Source organism: Apteryx mantelli, chromosome 21 (assembly GCF_036417845.1).
Source record: "Apteryx mantelli isolate bAptMan1 chromosome 21, bAptMan1.hap1, whole genome shotgun sequence".
Lineage (NCBI taxonomy): Eukaryota > Metazoa > Chordata > Aves > Apterygiformes > Apterygidae > Apteryx > Apteryx mantelli.
In genome coordinates, this window is record NC_089998.1 from 3232754 (window position 1) to 3252447 (window position 19694).

A 19694-nucleotide genomic window follows, 5' to 3' on the forward strand; every position below is an offset into this window, starting at 1 on the left:
CAACTTTTTCAACAATTGCAAGCAAATATCTCTCCCTTTCCTCCCCAAACTGCCATATGCATGCTGGTGGGTGACACCGCCAAACGCAGCTCTCCGGGGCCATCTCCATCCCCTGCATGCCCAACACAGCAGTCCCTGGACACCAAGCTTTAACCGAAGTCCACACAAGTGCTGCGCGTCTTCTGCATGTGCACTTGGTAGATCACAAGGGTGCTGGAAATGCCTCCAGACCAGGCTGCTGAACCAAACATTTCTATGGTCAATGCTACACGTTGTGTTTTACATAACATTTAGGAGACACAGAGAAACGTCACTGGCAGGCTGGAGGGTAGGGGAGGTGGTGGTGGGATGGGGCGCACACAGCCACGGGGGCCGACCCCAGGCACAGCAAGCAGCAGCTTCTGTTCTGGATGCAGATCAGGAGCAAGCTCTGCCCAGGCCTCATCAAGGTGTCAGGCACGCGATATCCGATAGCCTGCGGGAGAGCTTTTCTCATCGCTTGGGCAAGAGCTGCAAGGAGCCAGCAGAGCTCCCTGCTATAACGTCATCACGCAGAGTCTGGCTGGCCTGGCTGAGCCCCAACCAGCGCGCTGCTTCGTGCAGACTGGGTCTGAGTGGAAAAAAGAAAGTATCCAGTGGAGTCTGGTGAAGAATTAGTGGTCTCAGTAAGATCTGCAGGCCAAGTAAAAACCAAACAGCTCCCGGTCTTCCTGCAGGCAAAGAGCGATCAGCGCAGTGCAATTGCTGCCAGCAACGTTTAGCTGCAAAGTACAGTATTTGCTGCCTCAGAGGATGCGTAGAGATTTTGTCACTTAGTTCTTCTGCATCTTTTCAATCATGTATTCCCTTCCTGCCCCATAGGCAGCAGCTTCAGAGTTCTTCCAAAGAGCAAGAAGCTAAGTCCTCCTTTCTGCACTGTTTCTTCTGCCTAATCCAGATCAGTCAGCAAGAGCCGTGGGAGAAAGATTAAGGCATCCCCATCCCTCCAGGCCATGCACAAACAACAAGACAGCCGCTTTGGGATTTTAAGGAGAAGGTAAGCGAGGAAACATCCTAAATTTGATTGCAATAGTCATGAAAACATCCAGCGGCTCGGTTGCTTTGCAGCTGCTTGCTTCAGAAGTGCCCACCCACTCCCAAGAAAATGCACACAGACACTTTTCAAAGCCTGCAGCCATGGAGAGCCTAAAGCAAGGCCCGTCGGGCAGCCGGGCTAGGCACGGGCAGAGGGATAAACACTAATAAACAACTGCAGGCAGCAGGATATCAGCTGACATTACTCACAGCTGGGACAGACTCGTAGCAGGTGACGCACTCGGCTCCCAAGCCGCTTCTCCACGGTGGTGCCCACTGTGGAGCACAACGGGACAACGCATCACGTGCACAAAGGGACAAAGACCTTCCAAAACCGTTCCAGAAATCCTTGAGGACAAAGGACCAGAAACCTTACCAACACCGTGCCAGAGCATCAAAGCCGACTGCGTGCTGGAATCGGCACCGCAATCTGTGGGCAGAAGGGTCACCACCACCGCCAGCAGCTCTGCAAGCCAGTTCAGAGCAGAGGCGCCTCCGTCAGCAAGGAGGCGTCTCCAGCTCTCTCTGCTCCGACTCCGGAATAAAACAGAATTGCCCTGAACGCCTACTTTGCATAACCAAAGCACTACATGTAGATTGAGCCCAACACGAATTTTTACAATGTTTTACCAATGTTTTACCAAAAAAAGAAGGAAAAATAAAAAGGAAGAAAAAGAAAAAAAATCATCTGAAAGACCAGTTATGAGCTTGCCTGAAGTGACTCTTCACGGAATTTCAACAGATTTTATTGGAATACTCAGATATTGATTCTCACGTGCTTCTTTTTAGGTTTGCAGCACAGAAGCTTGCCTTGCTGGAAATTCTGCTTGCTTGCCGTGCCAGCAGCAGGCATTCGGCGATGGTCCGGGTTGCTTTGTTATTCTCCTTTGCATTTGGCCTACAACTGCCAGTGCGCATTACCGAAGTAAGGTGGGGATTTCAAGCAGCGATTTCTTTGCTCTCTGCCTGCACACGTCCACCATCATCTTGGGAGATGGGAGAGAGAGCATGGGAAGCAGCAATGCCCATGGAGGAAGAGCGGCATGCAATGCCAATGCCATTGCTCCCGTCTCCTTCCTTGCGGTCATCTCTACACTCTTCACTGGATTTAGCTGCCTCTCAGAGCTTCTTACACTGCACAAGGTTTGCAGGCCCATCTCAGTGAGCTTTCCAGCTGGCCTGCCCATGGGATTTCCCTCTTCTGGATGCCACCAGATACCTCACCCACAGGACCGTCACGTGGCTCCAGCACAGTGGAGCACATGCAACTCGAACACAACGCCAGCATACCTTGCTGGTCTCTTTCTGTCTTCTGTGGCGGCTTTCCATCCCACCTCCGAAGGCAGGTTAACCTGACTGGCGTAAAACCTTGGGTTTTACCTGCAGGCACAAAGCCGCACTCTCGTACATGTCTATGGTCGCTGGCACGTTACCAGTTGCCCTGACCAGCAAGCCGGGACTGCAGACGGGCTCTGCTCCACCGAGGCGCCTGGCAGGCGAGAGGAGTTCGGATCCGTGTCCCACGTTCTCTTGGGCTACAAACTCAGGCAACGTCCAAGCACTTGACACGAAATGACAATGCTGCAAATTTATTTTTTGCCCACTTAAAAAAGGAAACAGAAAACTTAAAAATCTGGTCTTTGATGCACGTGAACAGCTGGCCTGGAGCTCGGAGGAAGCGACCCGCTTGCCCAAGGTTGCCCAAGGCTGCTCCCTGGGCTGGCGCGCACTTCCCAGGACGGGAGCTCGGCCCCGCGAAACGGCCAGCGCTTCCCTCGCAGCCCCGCGGCCGCATCTGTCTGCGCTGAACCAGCAGCCGCGAGGGCACCGCTGGCTCCCGCGCACTTGCCCCGTGGGGCGCCCAAACCCCTCTGCCACCCCGCGCCAGGCGCGGGGGACGTCAAGCTCTTAAACAGCACACACCGAAACTTCAGAGATGGCGACCAGCAATTAAGCGAGTTAGTTAACTTGGGCTGGGGGGCGCGCGGGGCCGGGGGGGTAGGGGGGCACGGCCCCGCTCCTGGGAGCCGCCGGCCGAGCGGTGAAGCCCTGCTGTGCGACTCCTCCCTGCCCAGCCGGCGAGGCAGGCGAGCTCCTCTTGAGCCTGCCCCGGACACCAGGGGAGGGAAGGGAAAAGGAGAAAAAAAAAAATGGCCCTAATCCAAATATTGTGTAAGCTGCAGAAAACCTATTAAAAAAAAAAAAAAATCACAGCCTCTAGAAATACTATTTTGGAGACATGGGGAAAGATGAAGCCGTAACGGCAAATCGTTACTTGCTCTTCTGCCCATACCCTTCTTTCAAGGGCCTTCACAGCACTTCCCACCAGCCCTACACGGCGCTTCTCACGTTACACCGGAGCGCGCCGGCAAAGCGGCGCTCCCGCTCCCGTCCCCGTGCAGCCAAGGTCACGGCGGCCAGCGCCGCGGGCAGAGCCGCGGGCAGAGCTGCAGGCAGAGCTGCAGGCAGAGCCACCCCGCCGAGGGGCGCCGGGAGGGACGCGGGCAAAGGAAGGCGGCTTACGGGTCTGCTAAACCGCCTCCTTTCTGCGGACCCCCGCACCAAGAGCCAAAGCGGCCACGCCGACTCCTACTTTCCAAAGGAGCTCTTCTCCCTCCCTTTCCTTCCCCCCTCTTCTTTAAATCCAATTACAGCACCGCTCTCTCAGCAGGGGTCAGTGTAGAATAAGAATCGCCAGAGTTAATGGACATAACCCCCCCCCCCCCAAAAAAAAAAAAAAGAAAAGAAGAAAAGATGAATGCCTGAACGGTCTCAAAAGTTGTAAGATGCAGATTTCATTAACATTTTAATTGTAACGCATCTTTTTAATCTTCTTTCACACTGATGGTTTTATATGCTTCAAAAATAGAAAAAAAACCTGCTGACAACAAAAATATCAACATACAAAAATTAACCGATGGAACTTAGTGCTGTAAAGGGAAATGAATGAAACGCGGGAAGGCACGTTAAGGCTGCAGCAGGGAGGAACGGCAAACGCGCCGCCGCGCTGCAGCTCTGCGCCCGGCCTCCCCCTCCCCACGCACGTCCTGGGGGGGGGGGGGGGGGCCTGAAGAAATACTCCAGACACCATCACCAAGGGTGCACCTAGAGTGATCAAAAACGTGCATTTCAGCTTAGCAATTCATCTGGTTTATTTACAGCGATATACTGGAGCAGCAGAGTCGGAGGCGGCTGTTGCTGCCGTCCTCGTCTCCGACCCGAGTTACGGAAGAACATTAAGGTTTTTGTCACTGCTCTGTAGTCTAACACACCGTGGCCATAACACCGGTCACATACACGAAAAACGCAGGTGTAACCACGGTGCAAAGTTTTATTTCACTTGTTAGCTAGAGGACAATGAAGTTTCACCTTTTTTTTTTTTTTGTACAAATGAGCGATTAATACAGATACCTTCACTGGCCTGCGAGGCTGGGCTGAAGCTACAGAAATGATGCAAAAACCGTCGAGTTTTACTCCACAGCCCATCAAAACTTGTCAGAAGGGACGGGATCGAGCCGGAGCAATTTAAGCCCCCCCCGCACAGATGCCAGAAACGTAGGTTTGCAGCGCGAGCGCGACTTCGGCGCTGCTAAAACACGGCCAAGGAGCGCACCGCGCTGCTTACGGTCGCCCTGCGGGGGCTGCCGGAGCCGGCGCAAGGCGCGGGGGGGGTTTCCAGCGAGCAGGGTCTGCGGAAAGGGGCCGGTCCCGTCCGCGGGGATTTCGTTCCAGCCGGGAACCGGGCCGCGACACCGAAACAAGCCCCTCGCCGGCGGCCTCGAAACGCCGCCGATGATTCAGGCGCCGGCGTACGACGGCTCCGCAGCAGCGCCGCCCCGCAGGGCCCCTCCACGCGGAATTAGGCTCTTTCCAAGCCTCGCTCCGGTCTTCCTAACGCTTCACGTATTCGGAGCGCAACCGGCTGTCCCACGACGGCGAGAACCGGCACGTCGACCATCGAGCCCTCCCAGAGCCCCAGCGCTGCCGCAAGGAAAGGGGAATCTCCCCCCTCCTCCCGCCTCCGGTTTTACCGGCGATTTATCGGCCCCGCTATGGGCTCCGTCGCTGCGGGACCGAATCTCGCCCCGATGCCTATATATGGTCCCCCCGACGGAGTCGCCTCCCTCGCTGCGCTCCGGCCAAGGCACAGTGCGGGGCAGCGCGGGAACCGCGCCAGCGGCACCGGCACCCGCCTCGGCACCCCGGCCCCGCGCCCCGGCCGGCCAAGACGACGGCCGCACGCAAATCCGCAAGGGAAAATAAATAAATAAATAGGAAAAAAAAAAAAAAAAAAAGTACTTTATAGACAATCACTGCACAGCGGGAAGAAGCCTGTCAAGTCACTTATGTTTAAATGTACGGCTCGTAATCGCTTAGAAGTTTAAAAGTCTTTTTTTTCCCCTGAAAAGTACATCCGTTTATTCAGCCCCCACGCGCCGGTTTGTTACCAGAGGGCAGCTTGGGGCTGCTGCTGCTGCGGTAGCAGTGATCTTCCCCTCCCCGTCCACCCACCTACGGGGAAAAAAACCCGCTGAAGTATTTGTCTTGAGAGGAAATGTAACACAAAAAAAAAAAAAAAAAAAAAAAGTACTTGACACGCAAACTTCTTTAAAAGCCTGATCTGAGGTCCTTGGAAGAGCCCGAATAAAAACACGGCACCTGCGAACGCCTGGAGCGCAAAGCCCACGCCCGAGCGCGGTTCAGCCTCGTCGCATCTTCGCCGCACGAGCGACGCCGAGGCCCCCGCTGCAGCCAGGCGTGGGGGCAGCGCGGGCGCCGGGCGAGCTCCCCTGTCCCGCGCGGCTCCGGCCCTCCCGGCAGCGGGATTTTCATCCCTCCGTCGCGGCTCGGGAGCGACCACGTGACGAGGAGGAGCGCGACCCCGTGCAGCCGAGCGCCCCGCGGGACGGCTGCGCCCTCCCCGCCGCTTTAACGGGTTTTCCCTTAACGGCAACGGTCGTGGACACGTGCGCTGCAGGATTTAATACATTTTTTAAGTTTCTCCTCTGCCTCCAAACATTTGCTTAAAAACAAGTTGAACTTAAAAAAAAAAAAAAAAATTGCTAATGAATCACAGTTCCTAGCAAATGAGCAATTGCAGTTGACACAATGAATTATGCCTGGAGCAAGCTGGGAAACATATTTTGCAAATGATCTCATCCACAGGCAAACCTGGCATGACACTTGATTTGCTAAAAAAGACACAAAGCCTGTCAAAATCCCTGTCACTTTGCAAATAAAGTCAGGTAGAGAAAGCCAACAGCCTCACCCTCCTTAGCATGCTCAACCTATTTCTCAATTGCTGTACAGGCCTGATTAAAAGAAAAATAAATAAAGAAAGAATAGAGGCCGCCACCCCCCACAACACCCCCGCTTCAGGTGTTCCCATCGAAACTAGTTCGTCTGAACTCCTGCGACAGCGGAAGGCTACCGGGGCAAACTGCAGCAACGGGTGACGCTCTCGCTGGCCTTGAGGTGCTCCAGGAAACTTATAATTTCCTTTAATTCTCTCCACTTGATTGCTTATATTTTATTTCTTTAATTTCATTCAACTAAATTCAAAGAAATGTAAAAAAAATACATATATATTTTAACAACTAAAGTGCAGCCTTTCCCTTTCAGTACTCCTGTCCCCCTGCGCTTCAGCATCACGAGGGCTCTCCGGGTCCTGCTCCTCTCAGCCCAGCACAGCCCATCCGTTTTCCCTGCTGAAGATCCTGCTAAAAAGCCGGTTCGGCTCATAAAACCCGGGAAGACACAAACCTATGGCTGAGGCCTCTTTCTAGCCCCGTTTTGTCAGGCCTGGGTATTTTTAAACCCGGGCGTCGTAGGGAGCGAGCCACCAGCACAGCCGCAGCATCATTTTGCCCGGCTGTTTTGCTATGTTTATCCCCAATCCCACGGTCCCGTACAATCCTTTATACCACCCCCGCTCAGCGTATCGGAGAGCCAGCGACCAATTTAAGTGCCATTATGTCAATAAAGGCAGCTCTCAAATAAAGCGCATATCTGCAGAGGTACAGAGCGCGGCGCAAGCCCTCCACAAGGCCTGGCAGGGAAATCTGACTTTATAATAAGACGGTCTAAAATAAATATTTCCATTGCAAGCAGAGATGGTTTGCATCCCGAGCTGGAGAAGCGCACGCAGGCTTCTCTGAAGCAAACCCAAGTGTCTCCGGGGCTGCAAACAGGGAGCCGAGCAGCCTCGCGCGCGATGTGTCTTGGCACTCCTTCCCCTGGCGCCTGCTGGCACCACCGCAAACACTGCCTCATCGCTTGGCACTTCCACTCCTCGTTTCGGCTGAAGCCTCCTCCGGAAAGGACGTACCTGCGCTTTGCAGAAAGGCTTGCTCGACTCCGAGGAGAGGGGACTTCTCCTTGCTGGAGCAGCTCGAGCAGCTGTTGTTGAAGCGCGTTGGAGGGAAGCACCCGGAGCGGCCAGGGAGAGAGCAACGCCGGCACGAAACCCGCCGGCTTCGGCGCCCGGAGGGGAGCCGACCTCGCGAGGGCACCGATTCATCGGAACAAATATCTGCCCTGCTGCCCCCAGATCCTGTCAAACACCCTCCAGGAGAGCAGGGACGGATCAAACCCCACGGCAGGATGCAGGGACGCTGCAAAACTGGGACACCGCTCCGAAGGACAAGTTACAGGAGCGATGCACAGTTCTTACTGCAACGCGCCCGTCGTCTCACCTCGGAGAAGCTGGAGGAGACCCCAACACTCAAAACTATTAAGAGCCACCACAAAGGGGACACCTGGCCTGGATGTTGTCACCTCCACCGGCCGCGAGCCACTGCTGCAGCGACGCAGGCCCCGCGCCCGCTGCGGTGGGCTTGGGAACGGGGTTACCCTGATGCCAGACCAGCAGAAACCACTCGGCCTTTCCCGCGTCGGACCTTGCTGAAAATATCCTGCATTTGCCGCGTTTCCAATTACGCGCCGTCGGGCAGCGCTAGAGCAAGAGGGGCAGAAAGCGAAGGCTCCTAAGCAACGAGCGGCTCTGCGTTAATCGTGGAAGTTCAGGGCGAAAGCTAGCAAAAACGCCGCGGCAATGCTTTCGGAGACCCGCAGCCCAGGGCGCCGCAGGGAGCGCTGCCCCCCGCACTACAGAGCCTGCTCAAAATACGAGTTACCCCTTCGGCCAAGGCGGGCCCCTTAAACTACGCAGAGCCCTTCTGTTCACGTATTTACTGAAACCTGATTTTCATTCAGCCATTTGCATTATTTTAGTGAGTGCTTAAGTTTGGTTTTGTTTTTTCTTGAGAGAGAATTTTAGGTTCTATAAATCCATTCTTCCCCTTTAATGTTAAAATACCGCAGCTTTCCTCCTGTGAAGCCTTAATTATAAAATCTCCTCCGGAAAAGAGAAATACAATAGTTATATCCATCTTCAGTTGGACTATGGAATGACATTTATTCTCAAAATAATTAGGGATATTGTTGTCCTTATTCTATATTTGCGGCTTACTTTGGATCAAACTATCATTACCTCCATTATCCGTGCCTCGAGGTCATGCACTTATTGTCCTAGGCTGGGTGAACAGCATTAATTCAGCTAATAGGGAAAGGTTCGGCTTTAAATAAAACTTCACAACTAAAAAGGATAACAGCAGGCTTTCAGCAGATTAATAAGGCGCGTACTTTGTTTTTAGCTATGCCTGAATATAACGCTTTTGAGCGGGGCAGGCTCCCTGGCTCCTTCCGCGCAGGCACGGAGGACGCACGTCTCCCCCGACTGCGCCCGGCGCGTTTTGCTATAGCAAAACCTCTTCTTTCATGCAGGGGAATATTAACTTTGAGCAGCTAATACGCCCCTGAGCGGACAGCAATAATTCAGGTTTGTTTACCGATTTCGACTTCTACTACTGTTTAATATTTTAGTTGGAAAAGGTAAAACAGCATGCCAGAGCATCAATTACGCAGGACAGGAGCCCGGCATTTGGCAAGCCGGGAGCACATCAGGCTGCCCGCAATCTCGCAAATGCCTCTCCAAAGGAGGAAACGCACAAGCGAATATTCAAATTAACGAAGCAGCACGTAATGGAGACTTCGCTTTAAGTGATCCTGTACTTTGCTGTTAATACGTATGGGCGAGCCTCGCACAGCGCAGTACACAATGTACTGCTGTCATTTTATTTCCCTACAGCAGGGAAGATGTTTGGAGAAGTCCTTGAGCACAGCAAATGTACTTTAACTACAGCATGCTGCATACTGCAGTATGAACTGTAACACGCCAGCATTTAGAAAGGCACTTATCCAATAAAAACCCAGCAACGGACCCAAATTTTTCCACACTTGTGCATCAAGGCGCAGGCTAACATCCTGCATCTTGCTGACAGGCTGATCCAACATAGGACACTGCTGGAATAACAGGGAGCACGCGCCTGTCCCACGCCAGCCCGGCTGCGGCCGCGAGGGCAGCGCGCGAGCCACCCCAGCCACCTTACAGACCATCGCTAAACTCTGAATTTAGGCATTTAGTTGGGGGCTTTTTTTTCGTGTCTGTTCTTTAAGATCTCCCCTTTCAGCAGCAGAATTTTCCTCCCCTGGGAGAGAAAGTAGAAGCCTGGGTAGGCATCTAGCCATTAAAAAAATCAAGTAGGCACTGCGGCCTCTCCAGAAAGGTATTGCTAATAATAACCCGATTTTCACGTTTATTTTGCTAGGCGAACACGTCTCGGAGGGACAGCGGAAACTAACCGCATTTGTCCCAGGAGCGGGCTTTCCACGGAGAGGGGCGCAAGGGCGAGCTCCCCCCCCTCCCCCCCCCAAAAAAAAAACCCAACCCCATCGCGCACACTTCGCCGTAGTTCGGCGTTTTCCCAGGGAAGCTTTTCCTCGCCCGAGGCCTCTGGGCAGCGGCGGTGCCCGGCTGGAGGCGCGGGCAGAGGGGCCGCGGCGCGCACCGCCCGTCCCGGGGAGGGGGCGGAGGAGCCCGGCCGCGCTGCGGGGGGGGGGCGATTCAGCCGCGGTTTTGGGGTTAGGAGCCGCGGTGCCAGCGGTGCGGTGCGGCGCGGTGCGGCGGGCGCGACCCGCTGCTGCGCGGGGCCGTGGGAACCGGCGGCGGCGGCGGCGGCGCGGGGGGGAGGGGGGGGGTCGCGGCGGGGCGGCGCGGGGGGGGGGGTCGCGGCGGGGCGGCGCGGGGGGGTCGCTGCCCCCCCCGGCCCGCTCCTACCTGCGGGCGCGCTGCCCCATGGACGGGCGGCGGCGGCGGCGGCGCGGCCCCCGGGGCCTGGCGGCGGCCCGGCGCGGCGCGGCTCGGCTCGGCGGGGCCCGGCGGCGGCGGCAGGAAGTGATTCCAGCGGCTCCTCACATGGACTTTCCCTGACCTCGCCCAGCAGCGCCGAGCGCCGCAGACAGGCGGCCCCGCCGGGCCCGGCCCCGCCGCCGCCGCCGCGGGGGGGGAGCGACGGGCGGGGCCAGCGGCGGCCGCGGGGCGCAGCGCCACCGGCACCGGCACCGGCACCGCGCTCGGCCCGGCCCGGGGCTGCGCCTGCCCTCGGGGACAGCGCGCGTCCGCACCCCCCCCCCCCCCGTTTTATTTGGCATTGTTATTCTTCCATAATTTCCCCCGCATTATCCGCTCGCTAGGATTATTTCCCCCACATTATCCGCTCATTACGATGGTTAATTCTCGTCCCTCCCGGACGGGAGCGAACCCGCCGCCCCCCCCCGCGGAAGCCGCCGCCGCCGCGGGACGAGCGTGCTCGCTCCCCCGCCGCTCGCCTAAATCCGCCGCCGCCGCCGCGGGACCCACCTGGCTCCGGCGCTAAGCGACTCCCGCTGCCGCGCCGAGGCGAAGCGCCCGGTGCGAAACGCGCAAAGCCCCTGCGAGCGCCGGCACAGGTGCATAAATAACGAGGCTGGAGCGCCCGCACCATGTTCAGCGCTAAGCATGTGCCTAAGTTTTACAGGATCGTGCGCTAAGCCTCTTTTTTTTTTTCTCTCTCTCTCTCTCCCTTAATTTTAAATAGCTCTGAAGCTGCCTAAAACGGGGTGTGCAATTATGCTGACAGCTGCATCACATGATGTTTCAAATTCTCAGTTACCCACTTCTCTTTCAATAAAAGGAGATTTTTTTTTACCCTTCTCTTAAAAAAAAAAAAGTTCATTGGGCGTATTAATAATTTTTACCCCTTCTTATTTAAAAAAAAGTTCATTCAGCATATTAATTTCAAGAAAGGCATAGCAGAAAAATCATCGGTGGTGATGAACATTTTCATCTTAAAAACAAACCCCTCATGCCATTATCTTGATTAGATAGAGCTGGCATTCATGCTTCAGCTATAATGCAAAAACTAAGATTAAGAAAATTGCAAAATTTACCACGACAACACAAATTCAGCCTGTTTACAGTAGTTAAGCGACTATTTTCTGTGAAAACGTTCCTGTTTTATCCGTGGTTTTAAAATGCAGATAGTGATTTACGAGACTTCCTCGCTGGTGTGCCACATGCAGAGTATTGCTTCTGCTTGCAGCCCCGCTGCTTCCAGCTCCCATCTGACACGGAAACGATGCAAGATCTGGGTCCAAGAGGGTCTTTTTCTGAGTAGTCCCAAAGTCAGCGGAGTCCTGCTCAGTGACAGGGACTTTCCAGTACAGCTTTGTGCCCGGGATACCGGCAAAGGGCTGCCAGCACCTGGGGAGAACCAATCCGGCAGGATTTGGCTTAGAAGTTTTATTGAAAGAAATGATAATGTGTACCTGCACGCGCTTCCAGATTGCATCTCCGAGAGTAATAATTGAATCTGAACTATCCGCTTTGTCCGTAGCGCTCCCTTGGTCACTAACACCGGCAGGCCAAAGCCATCCAAGTGATTTTTCAGTACCTTATCATCAGTTTTATTTTTGTATTTCATTAGAGATTGCCACCTACAACTTCTTGTTTTCATTTCCTGTTGACTGTGCAATCACAGGAGTCAGTCCTGCAAACATTCACCCGTTTGGGCCCAGATTTTATAAACATTTGTGCATATGCTTAACTCCCCCCTCGGCGAGGGGACGACTCACCCGCGGGAATCCCACGGGCGCGGGGAGGCAGCGAGCCTGGCGACTGGCATCCGAAGGGATGCAGCCTCGATTTTAACGTCACCGGAAGGTGTCCCCGCACAGCGAGCTGGTATCCGTGCTGACCTACAACGCTGCAAACTCGAGGCAGTGTTCAGGCCGGGACGCCCAGCCACCACGCGCAGGACTCCACCGCTCTCCCCGGTTGGCTGAACTCTCCTTTGCTCTCCAGCACCATTTCCCAGCTGTGAAAAGCCTTTTAAGTGTCACCTACAAAAGCAGGATTATCTGAGGTGGGCCTGCTCAAGACTTGGGGACGAGGGCAAATTTTCCTTCCAAATTTCACTCCGCAGTCTTAAAAAAAAAAAGTTCATTTTTCTTTCTTGTTTCCCCAGACCCAAAATATTAAATTGCTGAACCTGTTTGCATGATTAAAGTGAGCGGTGTTAGCCCTATGTCGTCTAATAAATTTCAAAGGAATAACAAATCCTCTTTAAAGTATGAGCCTCTCTCTGCCTGCTTTGCATATAAGATCGTGTCAGAACTTCTTTGAATCTGGAAGTTTCTTTTCTCTCACACTCTCAAACATTTATCATTTTGAGGCTGCTTTTAAATCTGCAGAAAAATATCCCCATATTTTAAAAATCAACATTAGATGCTTAGAACTGCTTAAGGCTGAGGAATTTCATTAGCACTTGACACTTTAAAAAACAGTGTCAGGTCAGGACAAACACATTTTCTTTGGCGTGCAAGATAAAAATCACTTTTTAGAAATGATGCATGAGAAATATGTCCCCAAACTGCACGCTGAGCTAAAGCACTGGTGCTACCTCGCAAATGTGACATTTCCCCCCGCTTTCCTTATGCTGTGCATTCAAGAACCTCGCCATTATGCTATAAACATCTCAACACCTGCGTGGATACCTACTCTCTCTTCTGCAGATAGGGAAACTGGGCCAACGGGGACCGGTTTGGCGGCTCTACGCCGCAGCGGAGGAGCCAAGGCCGATCCAAAGGGCAGCGTGCGCCCGGCTGCTGCGGCCTGCAGGGAGCAGGGATGCGGCATTGCAAGTGAACCCGGATTTCAGCGCCGGCCGGGCGGTGGGCGTCCTGCCGTGCAAAGCCCCCTCCGCCTCCGCACCGGAGCGTCACGGGCAACGCGGCCACGCGCCGGGCCGCGAGCTGCCACCCAGCTCGGGAAACTTCGTCCTTATCTGGGTGCTGGAGCGGGACAGCGAATCTGCCCTACACAAGCCGCCCCGGGCCTCCGGGGCTTTCTATTTGGGAATAGAAAGCGGGAAAGCAGCTAATGCTTCAGCCAAAAGACCATCTTCGCTCCCTCCAGCCATCCAAAAAAACGCTCTGTGCTGGAGAAAGAAGCATTTCTTAAGTACCAGCTGATGTCTCAGAATGGCTCCAGGGCTAGAGAAAACATGTTTATTTACTACTATGCTGAGTTTAATGCAAAAGATTGGTTCAGAGACTAGAGGAAACCAAATAGGCAACATTTTCAATAATGTCTGCAAAGTGTTCCTGCGCTGACGAAAATATTTTCTTTCTCTCTTTTTCCTCGCTCTTTTTTTTTTTTTAATCTAGCATTTCAAATTGAAGAACAGCTTGAGGGCTGAAGAAATCACTGGCTAAAATATCCAACATTTACGCTCTTGCAGTAGAGAAGCTAACTTCTCTTTTCCTCCGAACAGCAGTTCAGTGAAGCAGAAGAAATAATCCTGCAGTATTACAGTCCATTTTAACACTTTCGGGGTGCAGCTCTTCAGTTAAGTGTTAGACATCCACTGCAAGGCTTTAGAGAAAACTTTGTTCCTTCCCCAGCTGTCAAGCAGGAAAGACATTAAAGATGGTTGAGATACGTTGCTTGCTTTCGAGTTTTGTTTCTAAATGGATCTGGAGATGCTGGTGTTGGGGACTGGTCTGGCCGGGTACCATTCTCGGCGCTGCCAGGAGCCTGTGGCAACATAGCGTTGCGCTAAGTGCTCTGAGCACAACCTGCGACTAGAGGGACAAAATACAAATTCTGCATTGCGCCGGGAGACCCGCGGCCCGGGAAGGCGGCCGGCGAGCCTCGTGTTTCAGAAGCAGGTCTTCAGAGGGCTTTGAAGAACAGATCAATCGTCAAATCTGGGCAGGATTTTGCAGCCGGGATGCAAGTTGTCTTTGTAGGTAGAGAAAACATTATCGACCTAGTGCAATCCGTGTGCGCAGGATTTGTACTGAACTGTGAACAGCAAGGCAATCCGGTAAGGAGAGAAAATTGCCTCCTAACAGAAACCTTTGCTTTGATGACACATTTAGCTAGAAGTTCAGCCTAACCAGCGTTCACGCGAGACAGGAGAGGCTAGGGCAGCTGGCGCAAAGCTTTATAAACTTCTTTGGGCTTCATATACCATCACGAGCAGCAGCAAATGACAAAACGGAATGTATTAGAAACCCTCATTTGCGTATTTTATTAAGGCAGAGGGATTTGCCTTTTTATTTCCCCATCACAGCAGGCGAGGTAACCTTGCTGGATGGTGGGTTTTGCTTGTTGTGCTCTGGCCTGCCAGAATAGAAACAGTCGCTGATGTCCTGGTGCAAAGCTAAAACACCCGGAGCGAGGACAGAATTGGTCCCTTGGGGGATGTGTTGCATTCAGTGCACTACCTGGGTCGGCTGCAGCTCGCTCTTTTTAATGCTGGGAAGTAATTTCCCCGCGTGCCTGCCTGGCAGACAGCATCGAATGCTCCGACGGACGCGGTAACCCCGACGAGCTACGTGGCCGCAGCCAGCGGGGCGCGGGGCAGAGTCACTCCCGGGCTCTCGGAAGCATTTCTCCCCAGATCAGGGCGGTCCATGGCAAGCGGGCCGGGCTGCGTGGGAGGACGCGCAGGCTCTGGCCGCACAACGCGACTAGGCAAAGCACGGGCGGTTGCACGGGGTCAGGAGGCACCGAGGCGCCCGGGGAGCGCGCGGGCGTTTGTGCCAAACCCTGGGCACGGGGCTCCCGCTTTGAGCAATGTCACCTTGAGCTATTCGCGCTCCACCACGGAGCTCAAAACGGGCTTGAAGCCAGGTTTTATACCTGCCTTGCTTTTGGGAAACCGGACATAAAGAGGTTAAATGACAACCTGTGGCCATCACAGGAATTTATCTGATTGCTCTGACTAGTTAGTCTCTTGCTCCTCTGCTCCTTGACCGCTCTGTGGTGTCTTCATTTCACTTCCCACTCTGGAATTACACTCTGCTCCCATTAGGGAGTCTTTCTGGCACGTATTTCACTGGGAAAGCTTTAACCCTGCAGCAGTAAATCTCTCTTGGGTCGCGGAGGGTCTCATTCCAGCCCAGAAATGTTTTTATGTCAGCCTCTCGGAAATCTCCTGGGAGGCCCAGGACTCAAAATTGGCATTTTGACGGTGTCTAAGTTCTTTGAACCAGACCGTGACCCTGGGAGATAACTGCCATTTCAACCGGCTTGTAACGTTAGTAATTGCTATTGTCGGGCGCAATCAGCCGTGATGGGACGATAAATGGAGCCGATGCCGTACCTGGCTGCTGCAGACCGGTCCGGAGGAGGGACTCGGCGGCAACACCACCGCGGCGCCTGGGGACAAGCTCCCGAGATCTTTGCGCAGCCGAAAGTGCAGAGCACAAGGAGACGACTTCTCGCACAAGCCGCTCGTTCGGTGCCCTTGGTGTGTGCTGGTGAATTTTGGCCTCCCTCCTGTATTGGCCTTTCGTGGCGTGAAGGCCCCAGCTAAGCCTGTGTTTTGGCCGAGCTAAGTTAATGTTAATCAGGAACTGGAAAGCAGATTTTACCTATCTATCTCGCTCCTCTAGGTAGGGCCTTCCTACATGAACGTCGCCATGAACATAATGAAGTCACCCGTGGAATAGGAGACTACGCAGTACGAGCCAGTACGATAGAACTGGGTTGGAATAGTTGTTAATTTTTATAGATAAAGTCAACAAAGTCAGTAAAGTCCTGAGCGCTCTGAAACAGGCATCTGTGTAAGGCTCGGGCGTCTCTGTGCCATACGGTTAACATGGTGCAAACGGTGGTTATTTTGACTACGGCCAGGCTTACTTTTGTTTACATCAAAACGATTAGGAATAAGTTAAAATAAACAGACACAAGAGTGTCTCTAAGGGGGTTGCACCGTCTTAACTGAACTGGTACAAGGTCATGTGTCAGAAAGGCTTTACTTATTTATAAATACAGAAATCCTTGGGATCCTCTCGTGAGAATCGCCCAGAAGTGCACGGCACCGCTCGCTTCTGTGCTCGGCCTCCCCTCACACGAAGTGTGGCGACGAAAAAATAACCTATCATTGGTGGTTTTAAAAAGTTATTTATTACATAATTGCACAGTGACCGTGAAAACAAGAGGGAGAGAGAACCCAGTCCCGGGAGGCATTTTCACTTTGGCTAGATGAATCCACATGCCACTGACTAAATTTCTTGGCTTAGCTGAATTTCCTGGGCTCTGCTGCTGGAAGGCACCACTACGGCTCCCGACCTCCCTATACGCCGACAGCAGACCTTCTCCAGGAGCAGCATTAAAATAAAGTTTTAAAAAAAAAAATCCAATTTCATCCTAAAAACTCCAGGTGTCGGTGGATAGATATCTCTTCTTGTAAATTATCCTGATATTTAATTGCCTTTACTGCTAGGAAATTGTACTTAATTTGAATTGGCAGCCGGGGCATTTTGTCATGTCTCTCTTCACAAGATTAAAATACCTTTGCTCTCAGATATTCTTTCCGTGTGCAAGGATCTATCCACTTCCCGGCTTTCTCTTCACTTAAACGAAAAAGTTGAGCTTCCCTTCTCCCACCCCTTCTCCGGCTTGCGGCTTTCTCTTTAGGGTCTGGCCGCGCGCTCTGGGTCCCCGGCACCTTATCTTCGATTCGGCTGCGTTCATATACGTTTTTTTAGGGTACAGCCACTTTACCAAGCAGTCTGGGTGACCGTGCAAAGATTCACAGTTAAGATGCCTTCAATCAAGCAGCTCAGGCCGCTTTTGGAGGGACAAACAGCTGCGGATCGCCCGGAGAGCAGCAGCGCCCCGGCGGGTCCGTGTGCAGCGAGCGCCCGCGCGACCGCGGCGGCTTTGGGGCGTCAGCGCTGCCGGCCGCTCGCCGGGCCGGGGGGACACGACCGGGCGGCTCTGCACCGCGAGAGACAGCGCTGCCGCCAGCGAGGACGTAAAGCTGCCCGCGACGAGGTGAGACAGCCAATTTTTGCGAGCCTCGTCCTCTCCCTTCTCCGCCTGGAAAGCGGACGGCTCTGAGCCTCGCGGCGCGCTGGGGTTACCCCCAGCGCAGACGGCTGTGCAGGTCCTTTTCCTTCACGGTTGGTTGTAAAAATTGGTGAAACGCCACCTTTTGCACGAGGCCGGTTGGCTTTTAGTGGCTCCATTGGTTGAAATTCGGTATCACCAGCCGGCTCCGCTGGGAAGCGGCTGTTTCGCCGCTGGAGGTGGACCAAGTCAGCAAAGCTTCTGCACTGATATTAACACCCCCCCTGAAGATCTGATTTATTGATTTTGGCACGTGGAGAGCTGAACTGGTGGTCCCATCTTCTCTTGCACTGGCCAGTGACGGCTCGGTGACAGCAGGCCGCTGCAGAGGGGATGGAGCGGCCCCACCGCCCCTCGGCTCCCGGCGTGACCCAGGCATCGCCTTAAATACCTCTGCTGGCCGTGAGAATAGGCTGGATTGTTATTTAGAGCTACCGAGAGGATCTTTCGAGTGACTAAGGGATAACTTCATGATCAGAATTTTAATGTCTTATGACTGTGAAATTTCCTAAACATTTCACTCCAGCATACTGTGAGAATGTCCTAAGAAAATAGCGGCTGACTGTCAGCTCCTCGCTTGGGCTCTTCTATGCCGTTCGGCTAACCCTCTCCTTCCCGTGCTCCCGCTCCCTTTCCCTGCGGGAGAGCTCCTCTCGGAGCAGTGAGCACCGTGCTGGCGACACAGCTCGGAGGCAGCGGGTCTCTGGGCAGGCTGGTCACCTCCGGCAGGGACTATCTAGGCTAAAAATCAGCACAACACAGTGAAAGGAGAGACATTTGTGAAAAAAAAAAAATTAGCTCATCCCTAAATTCCATAAATCCCTGCAAAATGTAAGGCAAATCCAGGGAGGGTCTGTAATCGTGCACGGAGAGGATGCCTTCCAAAGGTGGTTGGCACTGAAAGTGTCTCTTGACCTCATGCAAATTGGAAAGCGCTCAGCAAATTGCAGGATCGGGCCAAACATCTGTATTTTAGCAGTGAGACAAGTAGGGCGAGAAACGATGAGTGGGAAAAATGTGCCGCCTCGTGGAGCACCTCTCGGCGTGTCCGCAGCTACGCCGCCGCGCAGGGCCGGCCCGGCTCCTCCAGCCCCTCGCTGCTGCACTCCCAAGCACTGACCGGGGCCATCAGCTTCAGCCAGGCATCGCTGCTCTTCGCCCATGGGCCTCTTTGGGGAACGGGCTCCATGCATCCCCTCCATCGCCTCCGGGCACGGCGCGGACGGCACAGCTCTTGCCGTGTCGGCGCGGGACGGGCACAGCTTTGCTATCAGCAGCAAACGCTCGGCTTCTGCATCGTCACGTGTGGGACGACCCAGAGGGGCTAACGCAAGCGCGGGGAAGGGGCGCCAGTGCGTCAGAGGTTTGGCGTGATGATCTTGCCTATTAAAGTCGCCTTAGAAACTATGTTTAGTTAAATTCACACCAAGTTCTCCCCGGGATGAATGCTCCGTATAATTTGTTCTGCAGAGTTAACGGAGGATTTTTATATGGCAGCTAAGGCAATAAGCAAATCCGGGAGATGACCTCTCTCATAAAGTGGGTGTATTGCACACAGAAGATCTCCAGAAGGACTCCTGCTGCTGAAGCCGAGCCAAAACTCTTCATATTTTCCACACAAGCGGAGTGTGATCTTATCACAGGAGCTGCAGCCAGAGCCCAAGCGCTGGCACAGCTCCTTCGCTATTGTTGAGAAAGTCTGGATTCGAGAAAATTCAGAGTCATAGCGGTCACTCCCAAAGCACACTGTTACTCCGTATGCTGTATTTGCCCTGACAGCTTCGCTATTAGAAACGGAGGGGACAACCGAAGGAAAGGCGTCACTTTGGACCTCCCCGGACGATGCTAGAACTGACGCGAAAGAGCTCCACCACCCCAAGATCTGCTCAGAAGATGACTTTGGCCTATTAATTTTCCAGAAAATTTCCCACAACAGTTTTGAGAGCTTTTGTTCCCCATTGTTATAAGATGAATTTCCAATCCGCTCTTCATTAGCAGCTCTGCAGCAAGATGACGTCCCGTCCGGCCCTGGCCCCATCCATCATGTACCTGCGCTGAGCTATTCGCCTCCGATTGAGGCCAGATTGTGCATACAGGAGCTGGAATGAATCAGGAATTAGAGTGCCAGCTTATGCACAGAAAAGCATGGAAAAAACCCTACTGTGATTTACCCACACGGAGTTCAATAAACATTAGATCTGATGGCATTCATCGTTTTTTCATAGCATGCTCGATTACTGCTTCAGTTATTGCTCAAATGACATCATTCCTGGCACAGGAATTGATTGATTTTTTAATGAATATTCATATGGCA

At 53.5% G+C, this 19694-nt stretch overlaps 1 protein-coding gene across 1 annotated transcript in view; it reads right to left on the reverse strand.

Moving 5' to 3' along the window:
* Positions 1-10312, reverse strand: part of NACC2 (NACC family member 2) — a 55024-nt gene extending 44712 nt beyond the window's left edge. The window contains exon 1 of the mRNA XM_067308924.1: positions 10253-10312. The gene's annotated coding sequence lies outside the window, so the exon portion shown is untranslated. The remainder of the gene's footprint in view (positions 1-10252) is intronic.
* Between the last annotated feature and the right edge of the window lie 9382 nt (positions 10313-19694).